We start from the raw sequence: 12,901 nt of genomic DNA, 5'->3' as shown, positions 1-12,901 counted from the left end.
CGAGGCGGGAAGCCTCCCCCCCCGGCCTGAATTTCGCGGGGAGAGCAGCGAAGCACCTCCCCCCCACCGCGAAAAGCTGCGAGACCAGGTAAGTGGCTTTCGTGCACCCCTAGTACCAGAGGACTGGAGAATGGCCAATGTACCACCAATTTTTAAAAAGGGATCTAGGAGGGATCTGGGAAATTACATGCCAGTTAGCTTAACGTTTTTCCTGGGTAAATTGGTTGAAAGCATTATTAAAGATAAAATTAGTAAGCACGTAGAAGGACAAGCCTTGCTGAAAGATAATCAACATGGTTTCTGCAAAGCTGAGTCCTGTCTCACTAATCTTTAGAGTTCTTTGAGAGTGTCACTGTGTCAATAATCATGTGGACAGGGGTGATCTACTAGACATTGTCAAAAGACTTTTGGAAATCCAAGTAAACAAAGTTCCTCACCAAAGACTCCTGAGCAAACTTAGCATTCATGGAATAAGAGGAGAGGTCCTCTTATGGATCAGTAAGTGGTTAAAGAACAGAAAGCAGAGAGTAGGAATAAATGGGAAATTCTCCCAATTGAGGGATGTAAATAGTGGAGTCCCTATTTAGCGGCGGATTCCAGGGGGAGTACCAGATTGCCTCCCCCCCCGCGGACCCCCAGCGGAGCCAGGTAGGTGGGGTTCGTACACCCCTATAGAATACTGTGTACAGTTCTGGTCACGGCACCTAAAAAAAAAAGATATTGAAGAGTTGGAAAAAGTGCAGAAAATGGCAACTAAAGTGATCAAGGGGCTGGAGCAACTTCCTTATGAGGGAAGGTTAAAACAGCTGGAATTGATCAGCTTGGAAAAAACGGGCAGTAAGGGAAGACATGATAGAGGTCTACAAAAATTATGCATGTTGTGGAGAATGTGTATACGGAGACATTTTTTCTCCCTCTCTCATAATACTAGAACCCGGGGTCATCCCATAAAACTGACTGGTGGCTTTCGATACCATCAACCATGGTATCCTTCTGGGATGACTGTCTGAGCTGGGAGTGGGAGGCACTGCATTGCAGTGGTTTTGCTCCTACTTGGATGGTTGGCTCCAGAAGGTGGTACTTGGGGAATACTGCTTGGACCCATGGATTCTCCAGTATGGGGTTCCACAGGGGTCAGTTCTGTTCCCCATGCTATTTAACATCTACATGAAACTGTTGAGTGTGGTCATTCGGAGTTTTGGGGCACGCTGTCATCAGTATGCTGATGACACGCAGCTCTATTTGTCCTTTTCATCTTCTTCATGTGAGGCTGTGGATGTGCTAAAACGGTGACTGGCTGCGACAATAGACTGGTTGAGGGCTAATAAACTGAAACTCCATCCAGACAAAACTGAGATGCTCTTGGTGGGAGGTTCTTCTGATCAGATGGACAGTGCTCAACCTGTTCTGGATGGGGTTGCACTCCCCCTGAAAGAGTGGGTTTGTAGCTTGAGGGTTCTCCTTGAGCGATCTTTGTCACTGAGGCTCAGGTGGCCTCAGTGGCACGGAGTGTCTTCTATCAATTTCAGTTGGTGGCCCAGCTATGCCAGCTATCTGGACAGGGATAACTTGGCTTCAGTTGTCTGTGCTCTGGTAATCTCCAAGTTAGATTACTGCAATGCACTCTATGTGGGACTGCCTTTGAAGATGGTTCAGAAACTGCAGGAGCCTCGTGTGGCGCAGAGTGGTAGGTGGCAGTATTGCAACTGAAACTCTCCCCACGACCTGAGTTCGATCCCAGCGGAAGCCGGGTCTTGGGTAGCCGGCTCAGGTCGACTCAGCTTTCCATCCTTCCGAGATGGGTAAAATGAGTACCCAGCTTGCTGGGGGAAAGGTAGTCACGACTGGGGAAGGCAATGGCAAACCACCCCGCTATAGTCTGCCATGAAAACGGTGTCCCTCTAGTGTCCCTCTAGGGGTCAGTAATGACTCGGTACTTGCACAGGAAGAACCTTTCCTTTTTTTTTCCTCCAGAAACTGCAGCTCGTTCAAAATACTGCTGCCAGATTGATAACAGGGACTAGAAGGTCCAAACTAGGGATGTTAGAGAATTCCACCACGGATCCCAGGGGGGCCGAATTCCAGTGAATTCGGCCCCCCAGAATCTGTGGTGGAAAGGAGCAACCCACCCCACCACCCCGTGAAAGCCCCCCCAAACGGAGACTACCTGGGGGTGGCTCCGGCTGCGGCTCTAGCGGTGGCTCCAGTGGCGGCGGGAGTGGCTCCAGCCACTGCCGGGCTGCTGCGGATGCAAATGGCGTCCTCAGTAGGGGACGCCATTTGCGTCCCTATGGTAGGCTGGTGCCAATATTATCTTCTCAGAGCCAGGTTAAGACCTTTCTCTTCTCCCAGGCATTCGGCAGTGTATGATAAGTTTTAATCGATCCTGGAATGTCTTATGGTTATTTGCTTTTGAGATTGTTTGCTTGAAGTTGTTTTAGATATATGTTTCTTTTGTGTATATTATCTGCTCATGTTTTTTTATGTAAATGGTTTTTAATTTCTGTATATTGTATTTTTAATTTTTTAAATCTTTGTAAACCTCCCAGAGAGCTACGGCTATTGGCTGGTATAGAAATGTTTAATAATAATAATAATAATAATAATAATAATAATAATAATAATAATAATAGGAGATTCAGGACAGATAAAAGAAAGTACTTCATACAGTGCATAGTTATGGAATTTGCTACCACAAGACATAGTGATGGCCACTAATTTGTATGCCTTTAAAAGGGGGTTAGACAAATTCCTGGAGGAGAAGGCTATCTATGTCTTCTAGTCATCATGGCTATATGCTACCTCCTGTATCAGAGGCAGTATGCCTATGTACACTAGCTGCTGGGGAACATGGGCAGGAAGGTGCTGTTGTACTCATGTCCTGCCTGTGGGTTTCCTGTGGGCAGCTGGTTGGCCACTGAGTTAATGGAATGCTGGGCTAAATGGACCCTTGGTCTGATCCAGCATGGTTCTTTTGCTGTTCTTATCATTTTGCTTCACAAATACTTTAAGGATATAGCCTTGGCTTCTGTATAAAACATACGAAATCAAGAGAAATTCTTAGAAAATAGTTTAACTTCATGCTTTTTAACTAAATATTGTCTCCTGAAGGAGGAAACAGAAGTCATACCATTTAGCAAGGAAGTTGCTCAAACTACATTGTAAGTGATACAGCACACACACATTCATGTTTATACTTAGCATTAAAGAATGAAATGAGAAACTTACAGAGCAATCCTATGGTCCCTAGACAGCATCCCAGAGGCCATAAGGAGAGCCAGTGTGGTGTAGTGGTTCGAGTGTTGGACTGGAACTCTGGAGATCTGGGTTCTAATCCCCTCTCAGCCATGAATCTCATTGGGTGACTTTGGGCCAGCCACTGACTCCCAGCCTAACATACCTCACAGGGTTGTTGTGAGAATAAAATGGAAAGGAGGAGGATCATGTACACTGCCTTTGGTTCCTTGAAAGAAGAAGAAAGTGGGATATAAATGTAACAATAAATAAACAAACATGTAAGGGATCCTGAGTCTCCAAGTCCCTACCCACAATCCATGCACAGAGGGAAAGTTAAGTAAGCCCTGAGGAGTGTCTAATGGACATTCCCTTTTTGGAGGACCCTGTTTGGGGGGAAAGTGGCTGTGCCATTCCTTCTGCCCAGCCAGCAGGAGGAACAGAAGGGCTTAGAATGGGACGGTGCTTCTGAGATTGGAGCACTTAATTGATAAGGCTCCTCACCTCTGTTGAGTGCTGCATCACCAAGTTTTCAACTTGACAAAAACAAAAATCAGAACTTGTATGCTTTCAAGCATTTCATGCAAAACATTGATTAAATTAGCATTACACATAATAATGTTCTGATTTCCTTTGGAGAAATATTACATTGTGAATCCAGAAAGACTTTGATGAATACCCTATTAAGACAAAAGCTCTGCTTGCTACAGTATTGCTTGTAATCTTATGCTTTTTAGGTAGCAAGCAATAATAAAGCAATAACCTTATGTCATCTGGAAATGAGTAACAACAAAATAGCTGAAGGACAGTTATTGACAATTGTCCTTGCCAGCACACCAAGGGCCAAAGACAATCCCCTCCTGTGGATGTCTTTCCCCCACCCAAGTTCTTCATGAATTTCAAAAGGCAGCAAGGTGTCCCTTCATGAGACAAGCCATGCCTGAGATCCACGCATGTACAATAGCAACATTTGCATGGCAACCCAGTCCTCCACTGAGGGCTTCTTTTTGAGGCTTAACTGATAAGAGGAGCCTAGGGGAATACTTTCATTTGCATGAGGATTGGACGCTGCCCCTTCTAGTAGTCTAGGACTAAGGCAGAGGGAAAAGGGAAAAGGGAAACTCTCCGTTCCTCCCCCTCCCCCACCCCACCCCTCTTAAAACTATTTTCTATTAAAAGTTGCTCAGGACAGAGGCTTGGAGAAGGTGGGAAGGAGTACAACTGTGCCAGACTCTTAGGCTGCAATGGTCGCTCTGTGTGTGTGTGTGTGTGTGTGTACACATACATACATATATATGCTTAATTTGGAGGAAGCCCAATTGAAAATGTGGCATTATGTGCATGCACCACAAAACTGAGACTAGCTTAATGTTTGTGTGCCCACAAGAGGACCACTTAGCCCATGCCCTTATTTCTAATAGGATATTTACTCCCTCCTACACTGCAAATGAGGCTTTTAAAAAGCCCCCATTAGTGAAAATTGAGGCTTTTTAACAGCCTAATTACAGCATGAGGGCACGGGGGGGATTGCTGTTAAGGAAGGGCTAACCCTCCGTAGCCCAATGCTATGACCCGGACCCCCCAAAATCACCCCTCCCCACAGCAATCAGGAGAAGACTGATGTGTGAGTGTGAGTGAATGTGTGAGTTTGTATGTGCACGTGTGTGCATGCATGTGAGTCTGTGAGTAAATGGGATCTGGGCAATCATGCCACCAATAGTGGCCCCCACATTGTGATGCATCCCCCGAAATGCCCACAGCTCTTGGGCTGAAAGAGGTTCCCCATCCCTGTTATAGGTATATCTAATTTGATCATTTAGCCCTCCAAGTTTATTAGAATGGACGTTAATTTGGTAAGTGTTCATTTTCATCATACCAATTCTCAATAAATATATATATTTCATGCATAGATTAGTTTTCTTGCAGTAAGCATTTGCAGAAATAACTGATGCTGGGTGGTTGATCAGCACTGAGTTGTTGATAAAATAAGTACTGGTCATGTTTGCACATAATGAGAACCAAGGAATCCTAGTTTAAACCATGATATATATAAGCTGTGTGTGCTGGTGCACATAGCTCTGTTAGCTCGCCCCTTCATTTGAACAGGTAAACAAACAGCAAGGAGAGAATTTCACATTCCAAAAAATGCAAGGATTGCAAACCAGCTTTAAACTATGGTTTGTTTTCAGCTTAAAATCCTGTCTTGTTTGGATGCAGTTAACCATTATCCTAGCTTTAGACATCACACAAAGCCCTTCCCTTCCTGGTTTGTTTACTCACTCACCTGAAGAGAAGAGTGAATGTATTTTATTTATTATTTATTATTTATTAATTACATGTATATCCCGCCTTTTTTCCTCCAAGGAACTCAAGGCAGCGTACATAATCCTCCTCCTCTCCATTTTATCCTCACAACAACCACCCTGTGAGGTGAGTTGGGCTGAGAGTCTGTGACTGGCCCAAAGTCGCCCAGTGAGCTTCCATGACCAAGTGGGGACTAGAACCCGGATCTCCCAAGTCCCAGTCCAGCACTCTAGACACTACACAATGACTTCTGTGCGCTGGTACTCAGCTCATTCACATTGTGTTTTATTAAGCGAATGCAGCCAATGTGTTTGTAACGCACAAACAAAATTAAATAAAACGGTTCTCAAACATGAGGGCATTACTAATGCAGCATCACTAGTAGACTTTTCAACTGTGTTTTAATATACCACCATCTCATCTTCAACTGATTGATAAAAATCAACATTTTGTCTCAATAATGTAACCGAGTAATTGTCAGAGGCAAAGCAAAACCATTTTCAGCTGCATAGGTAAGCGAAGTGAAAAAGCAGAATGAAAAACTTCAGTTTTGAGTTAACATAAATACAAGTTGAGGCTACAACTTCCAATTCTCTCTCTCACACACACACATATACACACACACTTACTTAGGGCGCAATCCTATTCAGATAGGCGGCTACCTCAGAGGCAACTGCCTATCCAATGCCGGGCAGGAGAAGCATGGAGGAGATCATTCCCTCTGTGGTTCTCCTGCCCTGCATTTTCGGTTAGACAGCCACTTCCAGCTGTTTAGCCACGGGAGGGCTGAGCAGGGAAGGAGGCTGCTGTATGACACATTGGATGTGCTGTACAGGCATTTCCGCCTTCCCACCCCAGAACGCCCCCCGGAACACCCCTTTTCAGCCACTCTGCACTCCTCTTGCAAGCGCGGAGCACAGGACTGTTCCACACTGCCTCAGAGGCAGCGCAGAAGTGGGGGGAGGTCGGTTCTCTGGGAACCGATCTTGGAGTGCAGGCTCTGAGGTCAGTTCCCGGAAAACCAGATATCCTATGGCCGTCTAGCCGCTGTTCAGCAGCCATAGGATTGCTCCCTCCCTTACTTAACTGATGGGCACAAGCTTGTAAAAAGAATAAGCTTTAAGTTATCAAGGCAAGAAAACTGAGGGAAGGTTGGGGTGGTACTAGGGATGTACAGATGCCCCACCATCCATTCCGGTGGGGAATCCATGGGTGGGGGAGGCGATTCATTCCTCCCCGCCTCCCGGAATCCTCTGGAGCGGCTCCACTCCATGAGGATTCCAGGGGGGGGTCTGGCTTGGGGGCCGCTTACCTTGCTGCCTGCCGGCCAGAACTGTTCACCTCCTCCTGCCAATTGCCATTTCTTTTTTTTAAAAAAAATGGCAACCAGCAGGATGTGTCCATAGACATATATTCAAATAGAGTAGGGATGCACGAAAGTGACTTACCTTTCCGCGGATTTTGTCGATGGTGGGGGGGAGGCGTTCCGTTCCTCCCCCCGGGAATCCTGACCTACGTACATTTACGTAGCTTATCACGGTGTTTTTTTAAAATCTAGCTGTGATAGGCTACGTAAATATTTACATAGCCTATCACGTTGTGTTTTTTTTAACCTGGAAATGGCAGCGGCAGCAGCCATTCGGAAGACCGGCAACCACAGCCGCCGAACCACCGCCGCCGCCAGGAAGATCCGCCCAAGGTAAGTCTCGTCCCGGGGGGGGGAGGGCGGGCCGTTCCGCCACCGATTTCGGGGGGCCGAATGCGCTGGCATTCAGCCTCCCCGAGATCCGTGGCAGAACTTTTGCACATCCCTAAAACAGAGCCATGAATCTTGCGTAGAAGTCTATGTGTCCATAGGCTTATACGCAAGATTCACGGCTCTATTTGCATATAAGTCTATGTGTCCATAGGCTTATACGCAAGATTCACAGCTCTATTTGCATATACGTCTATGTGTCCATAGGCTTATACACAAGATTTACGGCTCTATTTGCATATAAGTCTATGGGCACATCCTGCCGATCGCCTTTAAAAAAAAAAGAAATAGCAATCGGCAGGGAGGAGGCGAATGGCTCTGGCCAGCAAGAAGCAGCCGAGTGCCATTCTGCCTCCAATCCTTCTGGAGGGGAGGTAAGTGGTGCCGATCCGCCGCAGATTCCCGAGGCCGGATTAAAGAGAATCTGGCCTCATTTGAATCCATGGCAGATTTCTCCAACATCCCTAGGTAGTACCTAATTTAGGGATGTCAAAGAATTCGGCCACGGATCTCGGTGAGGCCAAATGCCAGTGCATTCGGACCCCCAAAATCTGTGGCGGAATGAAGCCCCCCTGCCCATTTGCGCCCCTCTCTTTTGCCGCCGTAGCCGCCACCATTTGTGTTCGGTGTTTGTTTGTTTTTTGGCCGTGATAGGCTACGAAAATATTTACATAGGTCTGTTACCCAGAAAACCTCCCTCATCCATGACATGATCCTGGATGAGGGTGCAGACCTGGCATGTATTACGGAGACCTGGCAGGCCGAGGCTGCTGCTCCAACCCTTGCAGCCATGTGTCCAGCCGGATTGTCGTATGCACAGCAGCCGAGGGCTGGGGATCAGGGAGGGGGGTGGCTGTTATCTACCAAGAGTCCTTGGTCTTCACCAGACCCCCTCTCCGGGAGACCAAGGTTGCTGAGTGCATGTACTGGAGGTTGAGCCCGAAAGGCAGTCTGGGGATTCTGGTCGTGTACCGTCCACCCCGCTGCACGACTGACTCCCTGGCCAAGGTGCTTGAGGTGGTCTCTGATGTGCGTGTACAGTCCCCTAACTTATTGGTGTTGGGGGACTTCAACGTACATTCAGAGGCCATCCTCACAGGAGCACCTCGGGACTTCATGGAGACCATGGCCTCCTGGGAGCTGCACCATATTCTAACTGGGCCCACCCATGTAGCCAGTCATGCTATAGGGGTGCCAGAGAATTTCTCGCCGAAACTTCGGGGGACCGAGTGCCAACGTATTCGGCCCCCCGAAGTAGTTTCAGAGAGAAATTCTCCGCACCCCCCCACCCCCCGCACCCCCCCCCGGGATGGGACTTACCTTTCCCGAATGTCGCTCCCGGTGGCGGGTTGCAGCGGCGGTTGGGCAGGGCTTCGACAGGGGCGAGGGCGGCAGCCGGTCTTTCGACCGGCTGCCGCCGCCATTCCAAGAAAAGTAAAAAAAAAAAAACGCCCCCGTGATAGGCTACGTGACGATTAACGTAGCCTATCATGGCTAAATCTGCAAAGTCAGCCGTAATAGGCTACGTAAATCGTCACATAGCCTATCACGGGTGACTTTAAAAAAAAAAAGAAAAGCGCCTACGCAAATGGCGGCCCCCGTAGGGAGCAGCCTTTCGCGTTCCTTATTTGGTCGCTGTAGTCTACGTAAAGATTACGTAGACTACGGCGAAAATAAGAACGCTATTTGCGTTGCCCTTATTTTCGCCGTAGTCTACATAAATCTTTTTACGTAGACTACAGCGACCAAATAAGGAACGGGAATGGCGGCTCCCTATGGGGGCCGCCATTATCCGTACGTGCTTTTTTTTTTTTTTTTTAAGTCACCCGTGATAGGCTACGTGACGATTGATGTAGCCTATCATGGCTGACTTTGCAAATCTAGCCGTGATAGGCTACGTTAATCGTCACGTAGCCTATCACGGGGGCGTTTTTTTTTTCTTTTCTTGGAATGGCGGCGGCGGCAGCCGGTCGAAAGACCAGCTGCCGCTCCCGCCCCCGCCCCGCACGAGCACCCGCTGAACCGCCGTCCGGACCCGCCGCCGGGAGGGACATTCGGCGAAGGTAAGTCCCGTCCCAGGGGGGGTGCGGGGGGCGGGGGGGTGCGAAGGATTTCTCCCCGAAACTTGTTCGGGGGGCCGAACACGTTGGCGCTCGGCCCCCCGAAGTTTCGGGGAGAAATTCTCCGCCATCCCTAGTCCCATCAGCAAGGACAGCTAGACTGGTGGGGACAAGGAAGAGGGCCTTTTCTGTGGTGGCCCCCGCTCTGTGGAACTCCCTCCCTAGGGAACTCCGTCATGCCCCCTCCTTAATGAGCTTCCGTCGTGCATTAAAAACGTGGTTGTTCAGGCAGACATTTGGGGTGGGTTAGGGTATTTTAGAAAATGATTTTATTGTAGAATTTTATTGTTTTAAACTCTTTTATTGTATGCTGTACATCGCCCAGAGTGGCTGGGTGACCAGCAAGATGGGCGATTAATAAATTTAATAATAAATAAATAAATAAATAAAACATAGCCTATCATGGCAAAATACAGGGACGCAAATGGTGGTGGCTACGGCAGCTGCCATTTGCGTCCCTGCAGGCTGCCCAGCTGTCCGACTGCGGGCGGTCCTGGCTGGTAGCTCCGCAGAATCGCCATGGAGTGGAGTCGGCCGGAGAAAATTTCGGGAGGAGGGACGGAGTGCCTCCCCACCACCACAAATGTCACCCTTCGAAAAGGTAAGTGACTTTCGTACATCCCTAAGTCCTAATGCTGTCACAGTGCTAGCACAAATGATGCTGAGCTAGCAGAAACCAGCAGGACACCATCATTAGCGGTTCCTAGGCAATGGGAAAAAGCAGCAGTTTGCCAACGATTTTTTTCCGCAGTTTGCTGTCATAATTTGGAAACAAATTGCCATTTTTTCCCTTTGCCAAGCAAATGCTAATGACGTTGTGCTAGCATTGGTTTGCACTAGCACTCTGACGCACTGGATACTGACCTTAGAGTAATTCTATGTAGGGATGTCGCGAACGTTTGTTTCCAGCTTTGTGTTTGATGATCGCCTTGCAGTTCGGCCTCCCAAACTGGAGTTCAGGAACCCTCCCTCTCAGCCAGCCCTGCTTGGCTGCAGTCGAGCAATCCCCCGAAATCTCCGGCGCTATGGCAATCCTGTTCGCATGCTTTTCCTAGCTCTTGCTGAGCAGCTGCTTGGTGAACACCTCCGGTGGCTATCCCTTCTTGCTTAATTGTCCCTGATGTGTGCATCTGGATATATGTGCATTTTCTGTGTGAAAAAAATTGCACAGTTGCCAGGTTCCTTCTGATCTGGCGCATTTACTTGATTCCATATATGCGCATTGGATGAAAAAAATTCATAGTGTATCTAACAGGTCCCTTCTGTTTTTGTGCATTTAGTGAATTGAGAAATGCCACAGCTACAGAGAGATCCAGGTGCTGGGGAGACGTTGAGGAGGGGAATAGAAAAAGAGGAGAGCAAGCAAGCCCCTTCCTACCTGAATGATAGTCGTTTCATTCACACTGAAATGGGCCATTGTCCTCAATTTCTGCGTAACAATTACAAAGTACTATTCCTTAACTAGGGATGCACGGAATTGGCCTTACCTGGCTCTGCCGAGTTCCGCTGGGAGGGGAGGTGCTCCGTCGCTCCACCCAGAATCCTCGCTGGGGGGAGGCGCTCTGCACCTCCCCCCAGGAATCCTGGCCGGCCGGCTCCGCTCCGCGGGGATTCCACAGAGCCACAGGCCGGCTCCGCCAGCAGCCGGACATCCGGCCACTGGCTAGCAGGGACGCAAAAGGCGCCGGCTGTAGTCACCGCCGTTTGCGTCCCTGTAGTCAGCTGTGATAGGCTACGTAAATCTTTATGTAGCCTATCACGTCTGACTTAAGAAACAAAACAAAACGCGCATACGCAAATTTGCGTTACTTCTTTTGGGCCATCTTAGTCTACATAAATATTTACGTAGACTAAGACGGCGAAAATAAGGGGAACACAAATAGCGTAGCGGATGCTATTTGCGTTCCCCCTTATTTTCGCCGTCTTAGTCTACGTAAATATTTATGTAGACTAAGACGGCCCAAAAGAAGGAACGCAAATGGCGGCGGCCATAGCCGCCGCCATTTGCGTACGCGCGTTTGTTTGTTTTTAAAGTCAGACATGATAGGCTACGTAAAGATTTACGTAGCCTATCACGTCGTTTTTTTCTTCTTTTTTTTAACCTAGCCATGATAGGCTACGAAAATCTTTACGTAGCCTGTCATGTTTGTTTGTTTGTTTGTTTTAACACTGGAAATGGCGGCGGCGGCAGCCAGTCGGAAGATCCGCCCAGGTAAGTCTCGTCCTGGGGGGGATCCGCGGGGGGGGGCAGGCCGTTCCGCCACGGAGTTCGGGGGGCCGAATGCTCTGCCATCCCTATCCTTAACACTTGCAAGTTGATAGCCACTGAGCAAGAAGATGTGTGGGGCAAATCTCTCATAAAACTTAGAATTTGACTCCAACATTTCAGAGAATATGTTCACAAGCAGAAAATACAGAAAGAAAAAGATAGTTTCTTCATTCATAAATCAATATATGCGTGCATATCTTTAGGCAGTGTTTTTCAATAGGGAAATAAATTATTGTTTTACTGTGTGCTTTTTGGTTGTAATTTTTGTGAATGGTGGCCCAGAGAGCTTCGGCTATTGGGCAGAATAGAAATGAAATTCCTAAATACATACATACATACATTTATACATAATAAAAAGGGCAGTGTGGTCTTGATCTCTTGGTTGTGGTGGCATTTTGTGTGACAGCCCAAGAAATATGCCCATAATGGTGAAACCACTGTCATACTAGAGGGAATTATATACTGTATATATCTACATACCTATGTAATTCTTTCCTCCAGTGCCTCCTTCCCAGTCATGCACACAAACCTCATTTTCCACAATTAAGCTTCCAGCAGTTCTGTCACTGCTTGCACAATGGAAAGATTCAACTGAGTTCCGCTAGCACTTCAGTCAGCAGAATAACACCATTGGATACTGCCCAAAGAAAGCAGAATAACCTTAATGAGCATGTAGACCATAGTTAGAGCTTGTATTGAGCCCTCACAGAAGACCAAACTACCCTAGGACAAGCACTTATGCCAAGGTAGCTTTGTTTTCTGTATTACCTTGCCAAGAATTATTCATCTTACAATGGGGCAGTCTGATTGTGAGACCAGTGCCAGTCAAAGAAAGAAGACTTACTTCATATATGGGTATAATTTATCCTGAATACATATATGGATATAATTTGTCCTGAAGACATATTTGTCCTGAAGACATTTTGCGTTGTATTTTATTCTTTTAAATATTTGTATTGTATTTCATATTTTTAACTATTGTATGGCCTTTTAGTTAATGTTTGTAATCCACCCAGAAAACATTATTGGATGGATCAGAAATAAATACACAAATACACAAATATTCTGAATGTTATATAGAAAACACTGAAAATTTAATTTGTACTCATTTAACAGGCCCAGAAAAGCTGAAATTTTCTCTTTATATATGGCTCCAACAACAGTGGTTTACTGATCATAACAAACTAACATAGAAAACATATAATTAAAATGAAGACC

The sequence above is a fragment of the Heloderma suspectum genome, chromosome 5 (assembly GCF_057233095.1).
Source record: "Heloderma suspectum isolate Gila_16-S chromosome 5, 16-S_ref, whole genome shotgun sequence".
In the NCBI taxonomy this organism is placed as follows: Eukaryota; Metazoa; Chordata; class Lepidosauria; order Squamata; family Helodermatidae; genus Heloderma; species Heloderma suspectum.
The sequence above is the reverse complement of the archived record's forward strand: the minus strand, read 5'-3'. Positions refer to the sequence as shown.